This window comes from Pituophis catenifer, unplaced genomic scaffold, assembly GCF_029215685.1.
Source record: "Pituophis catenifer annectens isolate HBS135680 unplaced genomic scaffold, rPitCat1.0.hap2 SCAF_4, whole genome shotgun sequence".
NCBI lineage: Eukaryota > Metazoa > Chordata > Lepidosauria > Squamata > Colubridae > Pituophis > Pituophis catenifer.
This window is the reverse complement of record NW_027256884.1, coordinates 45,076,055-45,088,280: the sequence shown is the minus strand read 5'-3', so window position 1 is coordinate 45,088,280 and position 12,226 is coordinate 45,076,055. Positions and strand designations below refer to the sequence as shown.

The 12,226-nt window shown below is 35.6% G+C and overlaps 1 protein-coding gene across 2 annotated transcripts in view; it reads right to left on the bottom strand.

The window, feature by feature from the left end:
• TBL1X (transducin beta like 1 X-linked) overlaps positions 1–12,226 on the bottom strand; it is a 167,757-nt gene that overhangs the window by 73,002 nt on the left and 82,529 nt on the right. For both annotated transcript variants that reach the window (XM_070943469.1, XM_070943470.1), the window contains one exon: positions 7,240–7,347. The gene's annotated coding sequence lies outside the window, so the exon portion shown is untranslated. The remainder of the gene's footprint in view (positions 1–7,239; positions 7,348–12,226) is intronic.

Here is a 12,226-nt window from a genome sequence, read left to right as displayed (position 1 = left end):
TAACAGAAACACACACACACGAAATTAAAAGCAAGAGTATCAAAATAAGTAAAATGTTATAAAGCAGTAGAATCATAAAATATCAAGAGAGTTTTAATCTTGATATTTTATGATTCCACTGCCTTATATTTTAATTATTTCAAAACTCTTGCTTTTTAATTGTGTGTGTGTGTGTGTGTGTGTGTGTGTGTGTGTGTGGTTTTACGATGTTATCTGGATTAGTACATTTTGTTTACTGCTGCTGTTTTTCAATGTTATAATTGCTCCTGTTTATACACAATGTTTAGAGTTAGATTTTGAAGATTTTGTATATTATACTTAGAAGATACGTGCATCTTTGACTCTTATAGTTGTAAAACTCATCTATAGACATACTTTACATAGAAAAGTATAATGAAATCTCAATCTCATTTATACAGAATACAGTAGGTTAAAAAGTTGTATAAATATATTTAAAATATATAATTTTCACAGAGATAGACAGAAAATGCCACAGAATTTCTATAAAACCAGATTATAGTTCCTGACTTTACAGGTAGTATAGGACTGGATTGTGATCAACAATCTAGAAAAGTCATTTTTAAAGATATGAGTCACAACAGAATCATGTATAGCCCCACTGGTCACATGAGGAAAAGAAAGTCCTTCACAACATGAAGTACCAGGAAGTATCTGAAAAAAATATATGACAAGACTGCAATTACATATTTTACCATAAGGGACAATATGTATTGTGTGAGATGAGAAGTCCTTCCTCAAGTCTCCAGTTCTATAGGCTATCACATAGAAAAGTTCTGCTGGTCAGACTGATTTTGCACTGCTGGTCTGTATAAGTCATTACAAGAAGCATATTGGTTCTTTGTAAAAGCCTGGATTATTTTTCTGAATAATGCTGGCAATTAATGGAACAATTTTACATATGGGAAGTAAGTGTGTGAAGAAATAACTAATAATATGCTCCAGACATCAGATAGTTCACAAAAAATATATAGATCCATAAACATTATTGGATTGTTCGGAAGAATGTGCTGAAAACAAAGTACTAATCCAAAAAGACTATACATAAATCCACTGATCAGGATTCTATTAATATTCAGTTACCATTGGAACTTCCGGTTTCCTCGTCTTCGGCGGCGGCGGTGCCTTTTGAAGCTCCGCCAGCCCCGCTGCTTGTAGAGCCGCTTCGTGACTAAGAAGCGGCTCGAAAACTTCAAAAATCTTTAGGATTTTTGAAGAGAGATCGCAGGGTACAGGTTGAGCCCCTGCAACCCCCCCAGGGAACAGTTTCTGGGGAGGGAACAGGAGCGGCTCCCATTCGACCTGCTGGAACTCCGGGCGGCGTGGGACAAGTCTGCTTTCGCAGAACAAGCCGGCTACAGGAAACTTTAAATTGAAAGAAAAGAAACCAGCCTGAATAAGCAGCATATTGTTACTTGAACCCTGAAACTCGGAATCGCAAGTACTAGAGTTTTCTTGGCTTTCTAACTTGATTGAGAAATGCGGATGAGTGAAAGTGAACTGTAAAAATATGGCGCTTAGCCTCAAAGTTAACGAGCGGGCGAGTGTGGATTGCTGAACTCATCTTGCTTTGTTACAAAGTTTCTAAACTGCCACGAAGCTGCTTCGCTTGTATTTTTTTTTTACAAGAGAAATAAGAGAGGAACTTTTCAATATTGGACTTTGCTTTATTTTGGTTCTTATTTGATTAAATCTGGGGGACTTTTTTAAAAGTCTTTGTGGAGAGGAAGAAGAACTTCCCTTTTTAGTAAAACTAGCCTACGTGGCAGGATGGCCTCAAAGAAGCAGGAAGTGAAGGCAACAGGAGGTGGATCTCCCACACATAAAGCACAGCCTCCCCCAGCACAACAGATACAGACTCAGAAAAAAGATTTTGATGTGGGAGATTTAAAAGAATTTATTTCTAAAACTTTGGATGACAAATTTCAAGAATCTCAACAGGAAATAGATTATAAACTTCAAAAATCACATGAGGAATTTTTGCAGGAAATTAATGAAGTTAAAGACATGGTGAAACAGAATCAAAATATGGTGACCAAAAAAATATCAGAAGTGGCGTCTGGCCTGGCAAATTTTATTGGGAAAGTTGATTTTAAAGTTGAAGAACTCAAATCAGAAGTTAATGTTAGGATGAAAGATAATGATTATAAAATTGATGAAGTAGACAATAAAATGCAGAGAATTGAAGATGAGATTGTCATGATACAATTCCGGGCGATGGAATTTGCCATACGGCTTCGGGGAATTCGAGAGGAGGAGAGACAGGACTTGAGACAAGTTTGCTCTGAAGCCCTGGCTAAGATTTTACAAGTTAATCCTGATTTGGTATTTCATAAAATAGATAAAATCTACAGAGTGAACTCTTGGGTGGCCAGACAAAGACAACTGCCTAGAGATGTGGTCATATACTTTACTGAGAGAGAAATTAGAAATGAAATCCTCCAAAAATCTTTTCACACCTCTGTACAAGTGGGGGGCTCACGACTTGTAATTTTTAAAGAATTACCTCCTAAAATGCTGAAAGCTAGAAAAGAATTTGGTTTTCTTGTTAAGGAATTGAAAGACTTACAGATACCCTTCCGGTGGGATGCACCAGCTGGGATAATTTTTAGATATAAGGGAGAAGGATATCGGTTGAACACCGTGGAGAAGGCACAACATTTTTATAGTACTATTCTTAAGGAAAGAACACCATCTCCACGTACATCTACAGTTTTGGAGATTAAGGAGAGTGAAGAGAGGCAATTGGAAGAACAGTCTAAGCAGGAATTAGAAGTGCAAGGTGCAGAAGGAGGTTTTCTGAGTGAGCCCTTGTTGGATTCTTCTCCAATTTTGGATTTGATTCAGTTGACTGAAGTTAAAGATCAACGTATAACTAGAGCTCAATCCAAGTTACTTAAACAAAAGCAACAACAACAACAGGAAAGACAAGACAAGAAGGCAGCTAAGAGTACCCCACAAGAGAGTGGAGCTATGGGAGGAGCAAGATCGAAGCTCTTGGATGAACTTCAAATATTTTGCTCTGCGCTCCAGAAACAGGCTGATGACCCTTAAGTGTCTATCTTGGAATGTTAATGGGTTGAATTCAGCACAGAAACGGAAGAAATTATTTACATATTTGAAACAATTTAATAATGATATAATATGTTTACAAGAAACGCATATTACAACTCAAGATCAAAAATATTTGATAAACTCAAAATTAGGAGTACATTATATATCTTCAACTTCGCAGAAAAAGAATGGTGTGGTTATTTATGTAAATAAAAAATTAACAGCAAAAGTTATAGAAGTAGATCAAGATGGTAGGTTTGTAGCAATTGAATTGCTCACAGCAAATGGTCAAATTCTTCTGATTGGAATTTATGCTCCCAACCAACAACAGGATTATTTTTACAAGATGTTACATACTAAAATATTGCAATGGGACTATAGATCTATTTTACTTATGGGAGATTGGAATGGAGTAATTGATTCTAAATTAGACAAAAAGAGCTTGGCAAAGTTTAGAATTAGACTACCGCAGACCTTTTTTGATATGAAAGAAGATATGGAACTAAAAGATGTTTGGAGAATACATAATCCAAATGAATTGGATTACACTTTCTTTTCCGATAGACATAGATCCTTTTCTAGGATTGATTTTATTTTGTTGTCAAATGATCTATTTGTTAAGACAAAAAGAACAAAGATTTTTCCAAGAACTTTGACTGACCATAGCCCTGTATGGATAGAAATCGAGATGGATAAGGTTGAGAGACGTTCTTGGAGATTAAATGAGAACTTGTTTAGATATGAAAAAAATATAATAGAACTTAAAAAGCATTTGAATGAATTTTTTGAAATAAATTTGAATAAAGGTACTCCAATTGAAATTGTTTGGGACGCAAGTAAAGCTTATATGAGAGGGGTACTTATCTACATGAATTCTAAACATAGACTGTTCCGACAAAAGAAAAGATCTGAGTTGGAAATGGAAATAAAGAATAAATAACAGTTACTTATTAAAAACCCAACAGATGAAAGAATACGAAGCGCTATAAAACTTTTGAAAGACCAATTTCAAATGCTTATGGCGGAACAAGTTGCAACAAGTTTACAATACGCGAAGCATAATACATTTTGCAACGCTAACAAACCGGGCAGATGGTTGGCTTACACACTGAGGAAAAAACAAAGTATACGGACTATTGATAGTATTGACATTGGAGGGAAAGAAATTTTTCAACAAAAATTAATTAAAGAAGCTTTTGTGGATTATTATACTAAATTATATGCCAAAGAAGAGGTGCAGAATGGACTTATAGAAAAATATTTAAAGGATAAGAGAGTTACAAAAATTACTGATCAACAAAAGGAAAGAATGAATTATCCTATAACAGAGGAGGAGATAATAGCGGCAATTAAGCAGCTAAAAACAGCCAAAGCTCCTGGCACGGATGGTTTGACTGCAGTGTATTATAAAACTTTACAAGCTGAAATGGTGGGACAACTTAGAGATTTATTTTGCAATATTCAACAAGGGGGTAGAATACCCCCATCTTGGACAACTGCTTATATATCTTTGATACCAAAGGAACAAGTTGGTCCTAAAAAACCAGAGAACTACAGACCAATATCTCTTTTGAACACAGACTATAAAATTTATGCGAAGGTATTAGCCAACAGGTTGATGCCAGTAATCCAAAAAGTGATTCATGAGGACCAAGCGGGATTTATTGAGGGCAGATACATGAAGGACAATGTAAGGCAAGTAATAGACTTATTGGAATATCTTGATAAGAATAAACAGATTTCTGCAGTGCTGGTTTTTTTGGATGCGGAGAAGGCCTTTGATAGAGTGGATTGGAATTTTCTACTAAAGACTTTAATAAAGATGGGCTTTGGGGACCAATTTATACAGGCGATTTCAGCAATTTATCAAGAGCAAAAAGCACAGATTATCATTAATGGAAGTTTGACGACAGAGTTTAAAATTGAAAAAGGAACAAGACAGGGATGTCCGTTGTCCCCACTTTTATTTATTTTAACATTGGAAGTCTTGCTAAATACAATACGGGACTCAAAAATTCTGAAAGGCATAGTGATAAGGCAAGAGGATTATAGAATAAAGGCATTTGCAGATGATCTGGTTGTTACCCTATCACAACCAATGGAATCAACAATCCTGATGAACGACATTATACAAGACTATGGTAGAGTTTCAGGTTTTAGACTGAATTCAAAAAAGACTAAAATGATAGTTAAGAATATGACACAAGATCGTAAACATGAGCTTGAAAGGAGGGCAGGTTTTGAAATTGTACCTAAGGTAAAATATCTTGGAGTTCAGGTTGCAGAATCAAATATGAAATTGTTTCAAAATAATTACGAGGTGTTGTGGCGAGAGGTTCAGAAAGACATGGAGACTTGGAAAAAGCTGCAACTGTCTTTACTTGGAAGAATAGCAGCAGTTAAGATGAATATTTTGCCAAGATTTCTGTTTTTGTTTCAAATGATTCCGGTGCTTAAAAGTGATAAACAACTGAAAGTCTGGCAGTCTGGCGTGAATAAGTTTGTCTGGAACGAGAAAAAGCCGAGAGTGAAATTGAAAATTATGCAAGATGTTCCAGAAAGAGGAGGTCTTAAACTCCCAAACCTACAGTTATATTATGATGCAGCAGCTTTAACTTTAACAAGCGATTGGTTTGGAAATAAGAAGGCTGGAATATTGAATGCAGAAAGTTTTGATCTTGAATTTGGATGGCATGCTTATTTATTTTACGACGACAAAATAGATAAAGTATTTAAAAGTCATATACTTAGAGAATCTTTGATGAGAGTTTGGAAGAAGCACCGACTCAAATGGGATTATAAAATACCGTTATGGCTGGATCTTGGTCATACTTTGTGGAATACAAATATAATGTCACTCGGGGGGTTTTTATACAAAGAGGTTCTTTTTACAGATGCGGGCAGATGGCAGCTGAAGACATTACAGACACTGTTGGACGAAGGAATTAATTTAAATTGGTTACAATATAATCAATTACAATTGAGATGGAAAGAGGACCAAAAAACTGGTATTATGTTGCATGAGGAAGAATTGGTTAGACATATAAGAGAGAAAGGTCCAATGCATATTAAAAGGCTTTATAATGTTTTGCTAGAAAGGGATTCAGAAACTGAATTAGTTAAAGATTGTATGATTAAGTGGGCACAAAATTTTGAAGAACCAGTGATGTTGGAAACATGGGAAAATATTTGGGTTCAGAATGTTAAATTTACACAGTCCCAGAACCTGAGGGAAAATTTCTACAAAATGTTTTACAGATGGCATTTAGATCCCAAAAAGTTGTCATGTATGTACCCTAATGTTCAGCCAAAATGTTGGAGATGCGAATGTTTGGATGCTACGTATTATCATGTTTGGTGGACCTGTAGGAAAGTTAAGGCTTTTTGGATAAAAATTTGGTGGGTCATGCAGAATGTTTTGAAGAAAAAAATTCAATTTTCTCCACAATTGTTTTTATTGGGTATAGTTAAGGGTTTTACACGGGGTGAAATAAAATTAATATTGTATATGATAACTGCAGCAAGATTGTTGATAGGTAAATATTGGAAGAATGAAGCTTTGCCTACTATCGAGGAATGGACTTTGAAGATGGCTAGTTTTGCAGAGATGGCGAAGATTTCAGCGTATTTAAAGGATTGTTCACAAGAGACTTATGAATGGGAATGGAAAAGGTGGATAGAATATGTTCAGAACAAATACCAAACTAGAAAGTATCAAATAGCTTTTATTTGAAAATAATGTATTAGAAATATTAAAGAGGAAAAATTATATAGGGGGAGGGATGGGTTCAGGCTTATATATTAGTGTTATTAGTTATGAGTATGTAATAGGGAAGTCCGGGGGGTGGGTGGGTCAGGGAGGGTTAGGGAGGATGGGAAGTTTGGGGAGGGAGGTGGGGGGGTGAAAAAAGGGGTGAAAATGTAATTGTAAAACTTTTGCAATAAAAAAAAAAATATTCAGTTACCATTGGACTGATTTATTTTTTTTTTTTAAAAAATCCAGCTTCTATCACTTTTTTCCTTTGGATATTTTGTTATTCAATATCTAATTGTGGCCCAGTTTTTTTTAAAAAAGAATAGTTTACTCCGTCGTATACGGTAAATCAGATTCTATGGTTTTGATAAAATGGATGTGAAAACATCACTTTTTCAAATTGTTGTTCTTACCTGGCCGTGAGACCTTTGAGCTGTTGAAAACTGCTTCTTGCAGGCTGCTACAAAGAGGCTGGGGGTTTGAGTTACCATGGAGATCTTTACATTCAACAATGGAGAAATCTGGAACGATACAATGAAATATTTTGTCAGGTGAACCTTAGAATGAAAAAAAACCCCACCCATATACTATGGCCATCTTCTCCAGTTTATTTGCCAAAAACCAGCAAAAAAACCTCACTATGTAATCAAATGAAAACATTAAATTTGGACAGTTAAATGTTCATTTAAAAAAAATCCAAATGGATAAGTACTGAAGCTTAAGCCCAAATTCAGCATCTAGAACCACCAATAAAACACTGAAAGCCCTTAATAAAATCCAGTAGTTCTGCTTACCAACCAGTCATTTGGCTAACACATCACACTAAGTACATAACGTCCTTGGTTTTGAGCCTTAGTTTATGGCTCAGCATAACAGGTTACCAAGCCTTTTCAGAAAAATAGTTGAAACAAGGCATAGCTTAATGCAGTACAGGTTGCCCTTGCTTAACAACTGTCTTGTTTAGCAACTGTTTGAAGTTTATGACTTGCTAAAAAAGTAAATGTGACTGGACCTTACGCTTACAACGGTCATAGCATACCTATGGTCATGTGTTTAAGATTCAGGTTGCTTCAACTCACAACTGGTTTAAGTTTATGGTGACCATAGCATCCCATGGTCACGTGATCACAATGTGCACACCTCACAGTCGGCTTCCAACAAGCAATATCAATGGAGTAGCTGGCAGTAAAATTGCAACTTGCGGTTACATGATGTCTCACTTAACAGTAACATGGAAATGAAGAAGTAAAGCTATCACAGTCATGTGATATTTTCCTTAACAACCACATATATTTAGCTACAGAGTTGCTGGTCCAAATTGTGGTTGTTAAACTAGGACTACCAGTACACAAAATCAACTGGATTATATGTGGCTATATGGATTAAGATTTGATTTGGTGCAGTAAGAAACAAGTCATACTATTGGGTTTCATTTGAGAAACACTGTATTATAAAAAGATGCTTTCTGTGTAAAAGTTCAATTCCCAAATTCTGCAACTCAAAATACTTCATGAATCAGAGCCCAGAAAAGCACAAATAACGGATATCTATGGTTCTGGAGAGACATAACATTGTTGTCCAATTTTAAATAGAACAGGAATATGGAAATAAGGAGGACAGGGTTAGAAAACAAACCTAAAAAAGCTGCCTTCGGAATTGATTCAGATCCCACGTGGGGTAGAGTCAATCTATCAGTCAGTCAATCAATCAATCAGAATAGAGCTGGAAGGGACCTTCGAGGTCTTCTAGTCCAACCTCCTGCCCAAGCAGGAGACCCTATACCATTTCAGACATGTGGCTGACCAGTTGTCAGGGTTCCAAGTAATAATCCCATATCAAGCAAAGCTCCAAGGCTCTTCTTAAAAACCTCCAGCGATGAAACCCCTACAACTTCTGAAGGCAAGCTGGTTAATTGTTCTCACTGTTAGGAAGTTTCTTCTTAATTCCAGGTTGCTTCTCTCCTTGATTAGTTTCCATTCATTGTTTCTTGTCCTGTCCTCTGGTGCTTTGGAAAATAAGTTGACCCCCTCCTCTTTGTGGCAACCTCTCAAATACTGGGATACTGCTATCATATCTCCCCTAGTCCTTCTTTTTTCTAGACTAAAAAGGTATAGGTTCCCCTCGCACATATGTGCTAGTCGTTTCCGACTCTAGGGGGCAGTGCTCATCTCTGTTTCAAAGCCGAAGAGCCAGCACTGTCCGAACATGTCTCCGTGGTCATGTGGCTGGCATGAGTAAATGCCAAAGGCGCACAGAACGCTGTTACCTTCCCACCAAAGGTGTCCCTATTTTTCTACTTGCATTTTTTACGTGCTTTCTGCTAGGTTGGCAGAAGCTCTGACAAGTAACAGGAGCTCACCCCATTACGTGGCACTAGGGATTTGAACTGCTGTCAACCTTTTGATTGACAAACTCAGCGTCTTAGCCACTGAGCCACCACATCACTTTAGTTCTCTAGACTAGCCAAACACAAATCCTGCAACCGTTCATATGTTTTCATCTTCAGGCCTTTAATCATCTTAGTTGTTCTTCTTTGCACTTTTTCCAAAGCCTCAACATCTTTTTTGTAATGTGGTGACCAAAACTAGATGCAGTATTCCAGGTGTGGCTTTACTAAGGCTTTATAAAGCAGTGCTAATATTTCATGTGATTTTGATTCTATGCTTCTGTTTATACAACCAAGGATTGCATTAGCTTTTTTGGCTGCTGCAGCACACTGCTGGCTCATATCTAACTGATCATTGACTAAGACTCCAAGGCCCCTCTTACAATTACTGTTTTTGAGGCAAAAATGGTAACTGTGCCTCTGCCAAATAGCTCTTTTTCTCTCAAGGAAGCTGGCTGAAAAAAGTCTGTTCCAAATCCCACACTTAGATTTCTGCTTGAGTTTCTGGACAGACCTTTTTCAGGCAGTCCCCAGGAATCAATGAGGAAGCAGTGGCTTACAACCTTCCCTGCTGGCTTCTCCACTGACTTTCTAAGAAAGCCAGCAGGAAAGATTGCAAATAACAATCACATGATAGCAGGGCACTTGGCAACCCTTCTGCAATCCTTCTTAAGTGTGTACAGATTGCCAAGTGTCCAGATTACCATCATGGGGATACTGCAATGGCTCTAACTTTGGGCACAGATCATAAGTCCCTTCATTCAGTACTGTCATAATTTTCAATGATTGCTAAAAGAATATTCTTTTAGTGTGAGGACTACTTGTATATAAAAGCTTTGGTCGATTGTTTAGTTTCTATGACAATTAGAATATACAATTATTATCATGGCATCGTATTATATATTTTACTTCTTAGGTCACCTTATGCAGTGTTAATTGCAAATCACAAATTACTCTGATTTGTCAGTCTAAAGTGCAGAAATAGAAACAAATGTACATATATAAGCTACTCCTTTTTAAAAGAGGTAGTTAAAATATATTTTACAATAAATTTAAAACATATTAAAAATAATAAATTATAATTATAAGACCTGAAACCCATGATTGATCAAAAGGATGATATTTTAAAAGCTATTTTGCCATACTTTCAAATAAGAATTAGCCAGGCTTGACAGTATTTTTACCATAGCAGGGAAAGGGAAGTAGAGGCAAGATTCATATCATTGGAAGTACTTCATACATTTTTACAATTGCACAAAGTTTAAATGTTTCCCATTAAGAAATATGTGGTAACAAAAACCATTAACAGGAAAAAAAATAGCAGCCAAAGGATATGGAGAAAACTAGCAAGTCAACCATTGGAAGTTAAAGAATTGTTAGTCCTGCTAGAGTTTTCAAGGATGTTAACTGTGCAAAACATGTCAATCTTTCTTCATATACGTCTCTTCCAAGTATAACAAAGGTGCGAGAATGAGACAAAATATATTAATTGAAAATCCAAGAGACTTACTCTCAATTTATCTTGAAGGCAAAAGCTACACTAAACAAACTTCAATGTTTGGCTGTCTTATTTGGTGATAGTTAAATTACAACTCTAAATCTAGAGGATTCTGAATGTCATACAATGATCCAGTTATTTTTAATCATTGTTTGCTGTTTGCACATTGTAGGCTATTCACAAATGATATTAAATCACAATGCTGAATATAAATAATGATAACAATAGTTATCATTCTATCCTTGTAAGCCACCTGAAGTTACCGAGTATGAGTTGCGCAGCCATATAAATTTTAATAATAATAATAATAATAATAATAATAATAATAATAATAATAATAGTCAGATAATGTAAGAAAGGCAGCAATTAAATAATCATGCAAATGTTCTCTAAGTGTCATCTGGGAATTTGACAATGGCTGGATCCTATAGCACTCTCCTGTTCTTAATCTGAATTTAGAATGATCAAATCATATTCTTCTTTAGATATATAGATATATATCTGATAGCAGAAAAAGATTTGTAGAGATAACAAATCAAGTTAAAGCACAATTATCTTTGTAGAGATAACAAATCAAGTTAAAGCACAATTATCTTTAACTGCAGAAATAGCAGACACATCATGCAAACCAATAGTTGCTGATTCAGGAAAGAATTGGAAGTTAAATTAAAATGTCTTTTTTACTATTTATTGCTCTTTTCCATTTCACGTCAGGTTCCTAGAATCCATCCAGTATAAACCAGAAAAGATAATGAGTTTCTGAACACAAACTCTAATGGGACATGTTGCATGAAAGCTTTCAGCATTTGCTTGGATTCTGCTTCCCAGCAGTACTAAACAACTTAAATATAATTAGCTGAAAGCTCCACAGGCTACATTTCTTCACTAGAATACCTCTTACACTAATTCATTTATCTGGCTGACAGATGACTGAATCATCAGTAATATGAGGTCTATTCCATTAATACTGTTGTGGTCAAAGTCCCAAGTATCCTTTAATAGCTTTTTGACAATTGCATCATTTATAACAAGTAAGCAAAACAAAAAAACACATACAGATTTTTTTCTCCTCTTGATTTTATGTCTGTCCCACAATATAATCATTTTAGAAATGTGGACTAGGAAAGAATTTTGTTTGAAGCATGTTGTTTAGTGAAAGAAATTGCTTTATGATTAGTTTTGTTGTGTTGATATTTTAATAACAATCTTCACAAATACCTTTTTAGGAATTAATTGCTCATTTAAATTAGTTAACAAATACCGGTATGTTTTCATTTCATTCAAATTCCATATCCTATTCATAATCTCTACTTGCCTCAGAATAGGATGTGGGGATTAGATTCTTGCAAGTGCCAAGAAAACTTATTTAAGGAAAATGCATACATATTATACATATCAGAAGACTTGTGATAAATGCTTTGGACTTTATATGGGCACAGAGTTTTTCTGCTCATTTAAGTAACCAGACACCCCCCCTTTTTTTAGATTTCTGCATGAGTCTGAAAAAAAGATGTCA